This window comes from Lactuca sativa, chromosome 9 (assembly GCF_002870075.4).
Source record: "Lactuca sativa cultivar Salinas chromosome 9, Lsat_Salinas_v11, whole genome shotgun sequence".
In the NCBI taxonomy this organism is placed as follows: Eukaryota; Viridiplantae; Streptophyta; class Magnoliopsida; order Asterales; family Asteraceae; genus Lactuca; species Lactuca sativa.
The window spans coordinates 209,321,395-209,333,005 of NC_056631.2; positions in this window are offsets into that span (position 1 = coordinate 209,321,395).

The window sequence follows — 11,611 nt, forward strand, 5'->3', positions numbered from 1 at the left end:
TGAGTTGTTATAATCACGCATTAAAGAAAATGACTAGTTTATAACTACAATTTACGAACGATCCTTAAAGGCGTCGGCCGTTACTACTCAATTAATCCACCCACCATGATTACTCTTGTTTATCGTCCTGAATCTGCTTACTTTGATTTCTCATAAGCCTAACAACCGAGGAGATAGGAGAGTACGAAGTCTCTTTATTTCCATTAGTTATTCAAGGATATCGGCAATGCGAAAGACACTTGGCCCCACTCACATTTGACTTCTCGACCTCACTAGCAGTACTAATGGGCCACTAGGGTCCAATAGCACATTAGAGCTATTGAAAGTCCTTTTACATGGAATTGGGTCATAGAAGGCCCAATAACAAGTAAGCACATTCCTTTTAGGCCTAAAGATCATGTTAATGGGCTAGCAAGGCCCAACAAGCATGATTTGGAACTTCCAAGCCCAAAGTTTGTAAGTTAGCTCATCATAGTTATCGCGTGTTTACTGAAATGCTTTGGTTTAACGATTTTGTTTTGTTATTGATTCGAGGCCGAATCAATTCGTTTTGTAACGATATTTGTTATTGATAGTGTATTTGTTTTCCGTTTCATCCGTAGTCGTGGATCTTGTATTTTGTATAAATGAGTTAATTTGTCTGAAAGTGGAATTTGACCCTTTTTACTACCCTTCTTTTATAAAAATAACACTTTTGGTCCTTTTTATATAAAAGAATTTCATTTTTAGTCCTTAAAACACTTTTCTTGACACTTTTGTATTATTTATTTGATGAAAACACGATTTTAACCCAAAGTTTACTTTGTTGACAGCTTCAGCCCCTCTAGAATAGTGATTCTCGGTTAGGGACCCATTTTTCACAACTTTTACAGTTCTGACTCAAAATCTAAAAAGTTTACATTTTTGGTCCTTTTTGTTAGTGAAAAGCATTTTTGACCCTTATAAACATTTTGTTATGGTATTTACCCCCTGTTCTACCGGAAGTTACATTTCCAGACCCTCAACTTTTCATTTTCGCATTTTTGAGGCTTATTGGGCCGAGAAGCCCATAAATAGCCCATTAGGCCAAAAATTTACATTTTAATCCTTTAAAATTCCTAATGTTTAGAAAAATAATTATAGGAACTGTTTTGACACTTTTAACCTTCAAGAAACCGTGACTTGTTGATTTGTACACCTAGTTTTGTATTTTTGATAATTTAAGCCCAAAAATGGGTTTTATGTTAGAAAATGTTCATCCTGACCTTGTAAACTATTTTTCTTGACTTGTTTAGTGTAAGATAGCTTAGATTATCCTTTTTTCCTTTCTCATTTCATAGATCTCGGGTTTACACCCCTTTTTGGTAACATATTCATCACAAAACACATGATATCTTTTCTCCCGCGACTCCTCTTTCTGATACTTCTTTGTCTTCCAAATAAAATTGGATCATTCAAATTCACACATACATGCATCAAATCACACATAACATACATATACACATAGATCTACACATTTTCTTGTATTCTCCCCCATAAAACTCATAAAAAATGAAAAGAAAGGGGTATGAAACTCAACTTTGCTTGTTGTTTTTGATTTGAAGAAGAAAAGAGAAGAGTTTGTTGCTATTTTCGGCCCTAGCAAGTTTCTTGGATGGATCTCGAACTTAGAGGGTTCTAAGATGCAAGATCATGAATTCATATAAGTTAAGAAGAGATTTTTGATAGAACAAAGTGTCTAGAGTGTGGATCCAAGCATCAACTTACCTAAGATGATGATTTTTGTGAAGAATCCTCCTTGCAAAGCCCTTGAATCTGGAAGTAAAGGAATTTGTAGTGTGTTCTTGAGAGTGTTTAAGTGAAATAATTATGTATGTGTGTGTGATACTCTCGGCCGAGAGTAATAGAAGAAGAAGAGAGAGAGAGAGAGAGAGAGAGAGAGAGAGAGAGAGAGAGAGAAGTGAAATGATATGCATGGAAACATGTGAATTTTTTTACTACTTGGGCCGAGAGATTGGGGAGAGAGATGGAGATTTGGGCCTTCGGTGCTTAAATCCAAATCATGGGCCCATATTGATTGTTTTTCGGCCCATTGGACTCCTAGGGTGCCTCACGGTCCAATTTGTCAAAGACAATAAATTTTATAGCCCATTTAGGTTAATTGGATTTGTTATCGTCCAATAAGGCCCATTAAAGTATTTTATTTCATTCTAGGCCCAATATGGCCCAAAATGTTAAAATAAATGAAAGTGGGTCCAATTAGAGCGCATTTATGAGTTTTAAGCCCAAAATAGTCAAATCGGAAGCTTATTGGCCCATTAGGCCCAATAAGGAAATCCTAGTCCATAATGGACTTAAACCGGGATTTCTAGGGTTTCCAATCATTAGTTGACTATTTGCAGTGCTTGTATGAAGTGTTTGATTGAAATTCTGTTGTTATTGAATAAGCATCCTACATGATTTCACATTGTTGGTTCACATTTGTTATCATTGTTAAATGTTTACAAGGAATCAAATTTCATGGTTGTGACAAACTAGATATGACTAATTTGATTAAGTAATTGTCGAGGACAATATAAGGTTTACCAAAGATTGGTTGTTCAGGGACAATTGGCAGTATAGTGTTAATTTTCGAAGCACCATAATGACATATTCAGAAAAGAGGCAACTCTTGTTCAGGAGTAATACTCAAAAGGGGAATACAGAAATGTTCCCATAGATGGAAAGTATTCATTAAATCTATGTAAGATTAGTAAACTTAATGCAAGAAGAATGTTCAAAGGCAATGAACTTTGAATATAAGACTTCGTTTCCATGGAGTTGATCTCCATTGGAATACTTTGTAATGTCTGTTGACAAGTCTGTGTCACTTTGTGCATAATCATTACAAGAGGACAAATGCATATAAGTTTAGAATCAAACAGATTTAGGTAAATGGCAGGAATTTGGAATTGTTGCATTTCGGTAAGGATTTGGGATTGTGAAATGAGTATGTTTTGACTTCCAGAATAATTATGTTTGGTATATCATATTATTCGAATTCTCCACAGTCGGTCATATGTTGGAAGTAGGTATAAATCAAGACTGTCATGAGTTGGTTATAGAGGTCTAAGTTGTTGAACTTGGCTACAACATTCATGAGTGCTCATAAGTTCTGAGCAGTGGATTCAACCCACGCTCACTGGTATCACTTCATGGAATTTATCTTGAGTGATCATGAGACGGTAATATCATAATAGTCTTCAATCCTAGGGATATGACTTTTTTCCTATGACTCTATGAGTTGGTTATGCATGGATCGTACGAAACCGCATTGGTAACTCGATGTTATAAAACGTGCTTTTGTGTGTGATTCAACAAGTAGTAGAACAATCATATGAGTCAAAGTTTATCTATTCCTTCTTAGATTAGAAGCAATATATGGGCCCCTCGATGATTTTGTTTTGACCTATGTACCGGGACCGTTCAGAACCGAATTAATGTGTTCAATTTACCTCTATGTCAAACAAATCAGAAATCGGGAAACAAACTGCTGGACAATATGTAAGACATTGTTCCATGTATTTTTCCAGCTAATATGTAGAACAGAGGACTATATGATCACTTATCTTAAATGGCGTATCATCATCTTCTCAGTTCCGAGAGACCTTGGAAGAGCTATGATTGCTAATCGGTTCCTGAAGTCATACTTGCGGTTATAGTTATTAGACTTATCCAAGTGGGAGACTATTGGATAAGGTGTCTAAGTCCATAACTATAGTTGGTATGTACTTGACCCGACCCGACATGGTCTATTTGGGTTGCATGGCATCATACATTTGGATAAACTAAAATGAGAGAAATAACATTTATGGTTTATTAATATATTATAAGTTCTAATATATTAATAATATTATTTAATTAATATTGATCAAGAATTAATCTAGAAATAATTAAGTGATCAAAAGGAGACTAATTAAATATATGGGTTGATTGTGTAAATCATCCATACTTGTATAGTGGACTAGATGCTCCATGGTTTATCAAGTTGGGCTAAGGTCCATTAGATGCTCCCACTACAAGAAAAAAGGCCTTTTACGACGCTCATTGCGCGTCGTAAAAGGCTCAGACGACGCGCAAATGCGTGTCAAGGAAGGCCCTGTCATAAAGAGAGACGACGCGCATTTACGACGCTCATTTACGACGCGCAATTACGACGCGCGTTTACGACACGCAATACGTATCAAGGAAGGCCCTGTCATAAAGGAAGACGACACGCATTCGCGTGTCGTAACCTTACGACGCGCGTGTTAATGACACGCAATGCGTATCAAGAAAGCCCATGTCAAGAAAGGCCATGTCATAAATGAAGACGACACACATTTTTGCGTATCGTAAATTTAAATGTTTAAAAAAAATAAATTTATATATTTATTAATTTTTAAATTAAATTTGCATTTAATTTCTCATAATAGAAATAAAATACCATATACAAAAAATACAATCAATTGCAAAATATAAAATAAAATTTCATACTCAAAAGATAAAATAAATTGCACAAATTATAATGTCATACAAAGAATCATTCAAATGTTAAACAAAAATAATACATTGCTAACATAGGTTATACATTTCTATAAAACTAACAAATAATCATACAACTCTGTTTGTTACTGGAAAGGAATGTCGTTGAGAAGGTTACCTAGCAACAGAGAAAAACACAACATCTCTCCCACAATCACAACATCATTTACAAAGAAAGAGTTGTCAATTACTTTCATTAAGACTTTCATTCAATCACAAAAATATTAAATAAAAGGGTGAAAAAGTAACTTACTTTTGATAAGTTGATCTCCCTTAGAGCAAACACAGCTAAAGCATTGAACAAGACCCTATTTCAAAATTTTATAAATACACAAATCATGATACCTAATATTGGAATACACACTTTGATGGAAGGTGTCGTCTTCATAAATGAACAAGACCCTATTTCAAAATTAATACAATTAGATTAACCTGGATACATAGGAAGTAAAGATGGAAGGTGCCAGAACTCCGGGGGCATTGGGTTGGTTCATTCCCACTCGCACACACCAAGCCAAAACTCCACTTAATCCAGCACCAAAATAAGCCTGCATTCAGAAAGCTGCAGGGGTGAGTCACAATTCAAGAATCTGTTAAAATTTGAGGAATAACATGTTCAACCAAAACAATATTAGAAAATAGGGTTAAATGTGAAACATAGCAATGTAATAATTATCAAGGTGCTGGAATACTTGAAATCCAATTCCAAACACATTAAAAAATAAAAATAAATAATGATTATTGCAATAGATGCAGGAATCTTGATTCTTGGCCTGCAAACTACATAAAATCAGAAATAAAGACAAAGTGGAGCTTTAATCTTACCTTGAAAACAAACCAAAAATCAAGAATATACCATTCAAACCCAAGCCCAACAAGAATAAGTGACATGAACTCCCAAAATTTTATTGGTTGCATATTCGTTATAAAGTAAGCCTAGAAATTTAAAAAATAATAAAAAAAATCCATATATTATATTGTCTCAAGTAAAATTGAAAACGTTTATTTAAATTACCTCTCCTGCAGCTCTCTTTGAGGCAGATCCATCTGAAGCTAGAGCTCTTTCAGCACATACATGAGCATGTGCAACATTCTCAACATATGTGAAATCATACATGTTTGTTCCATCCCCTATAATAAACTGGTAATCCAAAAATCAACCAAAGAATGTAAAAATTAAAATCAGTTTCAATTAAATAGAGACTCATTAAAAACTTATATAATCGAATTTCAGATTACCTTTGATTTCCCTGCCCTTGCTGCAGCTAAAGATGGAACAAGCAACTTATCACCAGGGCCAAAATATTATTGGATAGTCAGCCTTTGAATATTATTAGTGGTGTTGTAGATGAGATCTTGACACTTTCCCCAATCCACCAGGCCACCACGAAAGAAAAGATTAAGAGAGTGGAAACAAAGCTGAATTAGAAAATACGAAAAAGTATCAAAAAGTGGAAAAACAAAGAGAAAAGGGGGGATCTTTATATAAGAACAATCCATTTCATGTTACTTGCTTTGCTTGAAGTTAAAGTAGGACTATGAAGGACAAACTCGTCCGTTTGGGGATCAAATGTTGCAGTTGTTTCAAGACTAGGAGCTCTTTGGTCAAATAAGCTTTAGACTAAATCAAATCTCCTATCGGAAAGCTATTTTAAACCCACATCTTGTTCACACAGGTTTCTGCAGTTACAAGATCAAACATAGGAGGTTTTTCATTGTTTTTTCGTTATCTTTTATTCTTTTTATTTTATTAATTACATGTAAAAATTCCTTTTTTGTTTAATTTAATGTAAACTAGTATATATTATACTTCAACTTACAAAAAGCTTTTTTTTTATATTTTAAGTGTTAGAAATTTAGTAACATTTGGAGATACATAAATATTAGAAAACTAACTTTAATCTAATTTAAAACATAAGTATTTTATTTTAAAAAAGTGGAAAATTAGAATTTAATTTAGAAAACATATAAAACTTGTATTTTAATTCTATACTATTAATTTATTTTGGTTGAATTTCGAATATATCTATTTATATAAAAGAGAATAAGATATATATATATATATATATATATATATATATATATATATATAATAAAAATTAATGGGAATCATAAAAAGGGTTTTGTTATTGTAGATATGTTCAGTGTTTTAGTTGTTGGGTTGACAATGACGTGGCACAAACAAGTTGTACTAAAAAAAGCCTCCTATGTGGACCAACTAAAGTATTTTAAGCGAAAACCTGTTGCTCCTTTCTGCACAGAGTGTGTCTTAATTCTTCCAGAGTTTGAATTAGCATATATTCTCATTCCCTGGCCTCCTTTAGGCCAATCTCTAGTTCAGTTCTAGCTTCATCATTTACTCGTGCCTCTGCTACTGCTTTTGCTTCCTTGGCTACACTTAATGTATTCAGATAGTATTCCTTTTGTATTGCAACTTCAGACTGGTTTTTCTCTATTGTTTCTTGCAGCAGTTTCTCTGTGGCTGCTTTCGTACTCTTCAAATTTTCCACTTTGTTCTCTTCAGCCTGAAAGTTATTGAAAAAGTTAAATAAATTTAATGATGAGAGAAGAAATCATAAAAATATGACAGGACATTGAAACAAGAAAGAAGAAGAAAATTCGGGTATGATGAACTATCTGTTATTCATCTTATACTCTACTTGTGGCCCAAAATAATAGAACCAAAACCACAAACATTTGTTAGATGTAATTCATCCACACTCATGGCCTGTATGTAAAATATTTTGTGGAACAAAAATATAGTCGCAGGGTAGAGAAGTAATTACCTGTAGCTTGCTTATAAATCTGTTGTGCCCCCACCACTCAAATTCACGTACAAGAGAAGGAATAACAAGAAAAAGATTCCCCATGAAGGAAGATCCACTAACCTGTTCAGCAGGTCTGCAGACGTAGTGGGAGAACAAGGGCAATTTGGGAATTCAGGGCAGTAGCTGTCATTCTAGTCTTTTTATAGGAGGGAACAATCTGAGATTAGTATCGGATTTTATTCATAGAAGTTTCTTCTATTGGAGACCGTAGCCTCTCGAATCGCTACTACTATCCTGTTCTATTACCATTGTTGTTCATCAAAGTTTCTTTTGCTAATGCATTTCTTGTTATTTTAATAATCCATTACAAAATCCTTTCTTCTCTTCTTCAAACTCTCTAATCTAGGGATCTCACAAAACAATGTTCAAATAATAAGAGAATGTACAGCTGAATATTTATAGGGTCCAAAGGAAAGATAGTATATGACATAACATACCTGTGCCCGTAGTTTTCTTATTGTAGACTCTTGAACAGCTTGTTTCTTTGAAAGCTTTTGACCTATATGAATGAAAAAGGAACAACATCATCATCTGTAGTATAGAAAATGTGGTCTTTGAAAGCTTCATTTAGAACTTGGGAAACCTCTTTTCTAGCAGTTAGCTATTTCATTACCCTCTTCCATAACTTGAGTGATTATGTCATCCTTTTCCTTTAGAAGCGCAGTGGCATCACTTCTTTTATTTTGCTCTCTATGTAGTGTATCCCTTTCTATTGTAAGAGCATAAACCTTAGTCATTGAAGCTGCGTTAATATATAGCAACTAAACATCAAAAATATTAGTTATATGGACGCTTGAACATTGGATCAATGACCAAGTTATGTTTTTCCAAACAAACATCCATAAGCATGTTCATAACTAAGACTTGGGAGTTGGGAAGGAAAAGAAATTACCCAGTGGAGATTCAAGTTCAGCCATGTCTGAAATCAAACATACCGTGATTTCAATGGGCACACGAGTAGGAAATAGAAACATGAAATGAATATGACCTGTGAGGTTCAAGAAAACCCCATCCGTTTACCTTCAATCACCAAAGACCACCACTTCTTCATTCTTCTTCCTTCGATATCTCCAAACCCCAAAGGTCCTCCGATTTCTACCGATGACGGAGTCTAAGAAGCCAAGGAAGGCTCACAGGGAACCAATAATTTCCTCCTCCTCCTCATGAATAGATCGATCATCCTGATCTACCAGTCGTTACTTTCCCTACTCCATCGGACTAGTTGAGTCCCCTCCCTACATGTAATCTGCTGGCGACAAGGAAGAACAGCTAAGGAGACCGCCGGAGCACCTCCCCCCCCCCCCCCAAGCTGTGGCAGACAAGAGAAGCATCGCTGCTTCTCCCTTCTCCTTTTGTCAAATCGATCCGGCACCAGAGGTGCTTCCCCTTTCTCGATTGATTTCCATCATTGAGCCACTATGGCTGCTTGCGTTCCCATCTTCCTTTCTCGATAGATGAACCACGACCACCGGACCAAAACTCCCGCTACCTTCGTCATTCTAATTCCCCTTTTTCGATTTATCTGTGGGGAATAAGAAATAAACGAGAATCAATATTTGGATTCTAATATTGAGACTTGAGAGTATAATACTTAATTAGGGCTTTTTCTGAAAATTTCAACATCGAGTGGGGAATAAGAAAACTATTGGCGAGTATTCTCAATAACAGCAGAGAGATGAAGAAGGTGAAATTACAGCAACGATGAAGTAGAAGAATGGAAATCAGAAGCCCTTTTTCTTGATTAAGATGATGAAGTCGAGAGATGGAGATGAAATCGTAACCTTCGATCTTTGATTGAGAAGTTGCACAACAGTGTGAGGAGAATGAAAGATGCGTGAAAATGATTAGGGCAGGGAGGGTAGCGGGCTTTTCTAATTTTTTGGCTTTTCTTTTCCCGCTTGTAACTAAGGAACGCGCGTTCATTAAAATTATAAAGCGACACATATAGAGGGCGCGCATTTAAGGTACAGCGCCCTCCGTGTTTTTAATTTTTTTTCTTTTGACACTAATTTAAAGGCACGCAATAATGCGTGACCTAAATCCTTAAATTTTCTAAAGAGATGACACTTTTTTAATGTCACTCTCGTTTGCGTAACATATATTAGTGAGCGTCGTAATTTGCGCGTCGTAAAAGGCTATTTTTCTAGTAGTGTCCATGGGAGTTACAAACCCATGGGTCATGGAAATGAAGAGTCATGTCACATTAGGGTTTACATGGTGTAACCCTAGATGTAACACACTATATAAACGATATGAAGCTCACCAAAATCGGTTACTAGAAGCAACATAGAGCGCAGCCGATTTCTAAGTGTGATATTCTCTCTCAAAGTTTATTCCAAGAGCATTTGGTGTTGTGTGAAACATTTGAAGCATCACACTTGGGGTGCTAGGCTCTCAAGTTTTTCAAAAAAGATGTATATGGACCTCAAGAAACATTATTGGTGGCCAAACATGAAGGTAGAGATCGCTACCTATATGGGCAAGTGCCTGACTTGTGCCAAGGTCAAGGTAGAATACCAAAAGCCCTTGGGTTTGCTTCAGCAACCGGACATACTCAAGTGGAAGTGGGAGCAGATAACCATGGACTTCATAACCAAGTTTCCCAAGATGACGGGTGGACTTGACACCCTCTGGGTGATCATTGATAGGTTAACGAAATCCACACACTTCCTACCAATAAAAGAGACCGACAAAATGGAAAAGCTAACAAGGACGTACATTAAGGAAATCGTGCGACTACATGGGGAGCCAATATCCATCATCTCTGACAGAGATCATAGATTCACCTTGTGGTTTTGGCAGTCCCTACAGAAGTCCTTGGGGACCAAAATCGACATGAGTACAGCTTATCACCCTTAGACTGACGGGCAAAGCGAAAGGAACATTCAGACGCTGGAAGACATGTTGAGAGCATGTGTGATAGACTTTGGTAAGGACTGGGATACCCACTTACCACTTGTCGAATTCTCCTACAATAAAAGCTATCACACTAGCATCAAAGTCGCGCCATTCGAATCCCACTACGGACGCAAGTGTAGATCCCCTCTATGCTGGGCTGAGGTAGGTGACACGCAACTAGCAAAAAGACGAGTGCCTGATAGCACACTCACCAGCCCGAAGATCATACGAGAAACTACGAAAATGATCATTAAGATTCGTGAACGATTAAAGGCATCTTGGGATCGGAAAAAGAGCTATGCTGATAAGCGACAAAAACCATTGGAATTCCAGGTTGGTGACCGCGCTCTGTTGAAGGTCTCACCCTAGAAGGAAATGATACGTTTTGGCAAACATGGAAAGGTAAATCAAAGGTATCCCCGGCCATTCGAGATCCTTGCTACAATCGTCCTGGTTGCTTACAAACTTCCAATACCACAAGAACTCAGTAACATACACCCTACCTTCCCTGTATCCAACCTAAAGAAGTGTCTGTCCAACGAAACTCTTGTAGTCCTACTCAATGAAATTGAGGTAAACGAGAGTCTACACTACATAGAGGAAACGGTGGAAATCATAGACAAGGAGATCGAGATAACAAAACAATGCCGAATACCAATAGTGAAGGACCGCTGGAACGCCAAGCGAGGACCCGAATTCACTTCGGAGCCGGAAGATCAACTGAAACAGAAATACCCACAACTTTTCTGCTAGTTTTCAAGAACCTGTCCAAGATGCAAATTTTGGGACGAAATTCCCTCTAACGGGAGGATGATGTGACAACTAGCAAATTTTGTGTCAAACAAGCTTTAAAATGTATCTATGTATAAGTACAACCATATTGTAACCTTGTTGCAATAAAACTTTGAAAGCCAAAAGGGCATTGCTCGTATAAGTATATGTATATGTGTGTGTGTGTGTGTGTGTATATATATATATATATATACTGAAAATCGTATTCGTAATAAACACTTGAAAGTCGACAAGATAGACCAAGAATTATGAAAATTCCAATTGCATTTAAGTGTTTTCGGCCTAGGACCCCAAAACATGGGATTTCGGTTGATGCAAGGACCAGAATCGCATGTAATTTTGGTTTACATTAAGACCAAAATCACCATGTGATTTCAGTTGAAGCATGGGCCGAAATCACAAGTGAGTAGGGTGTTTTCCAGTGAGTTTTCTATGTGATTTCGGGATATCTTTGGCATTTTCTAGGGGTTTTTGGTTAAGGGAAGAAAAGGATAGCAGTTTGTATTTGTGATAGGATGTTTCATCTTTTCCCACACGAATTCGCACCCAAA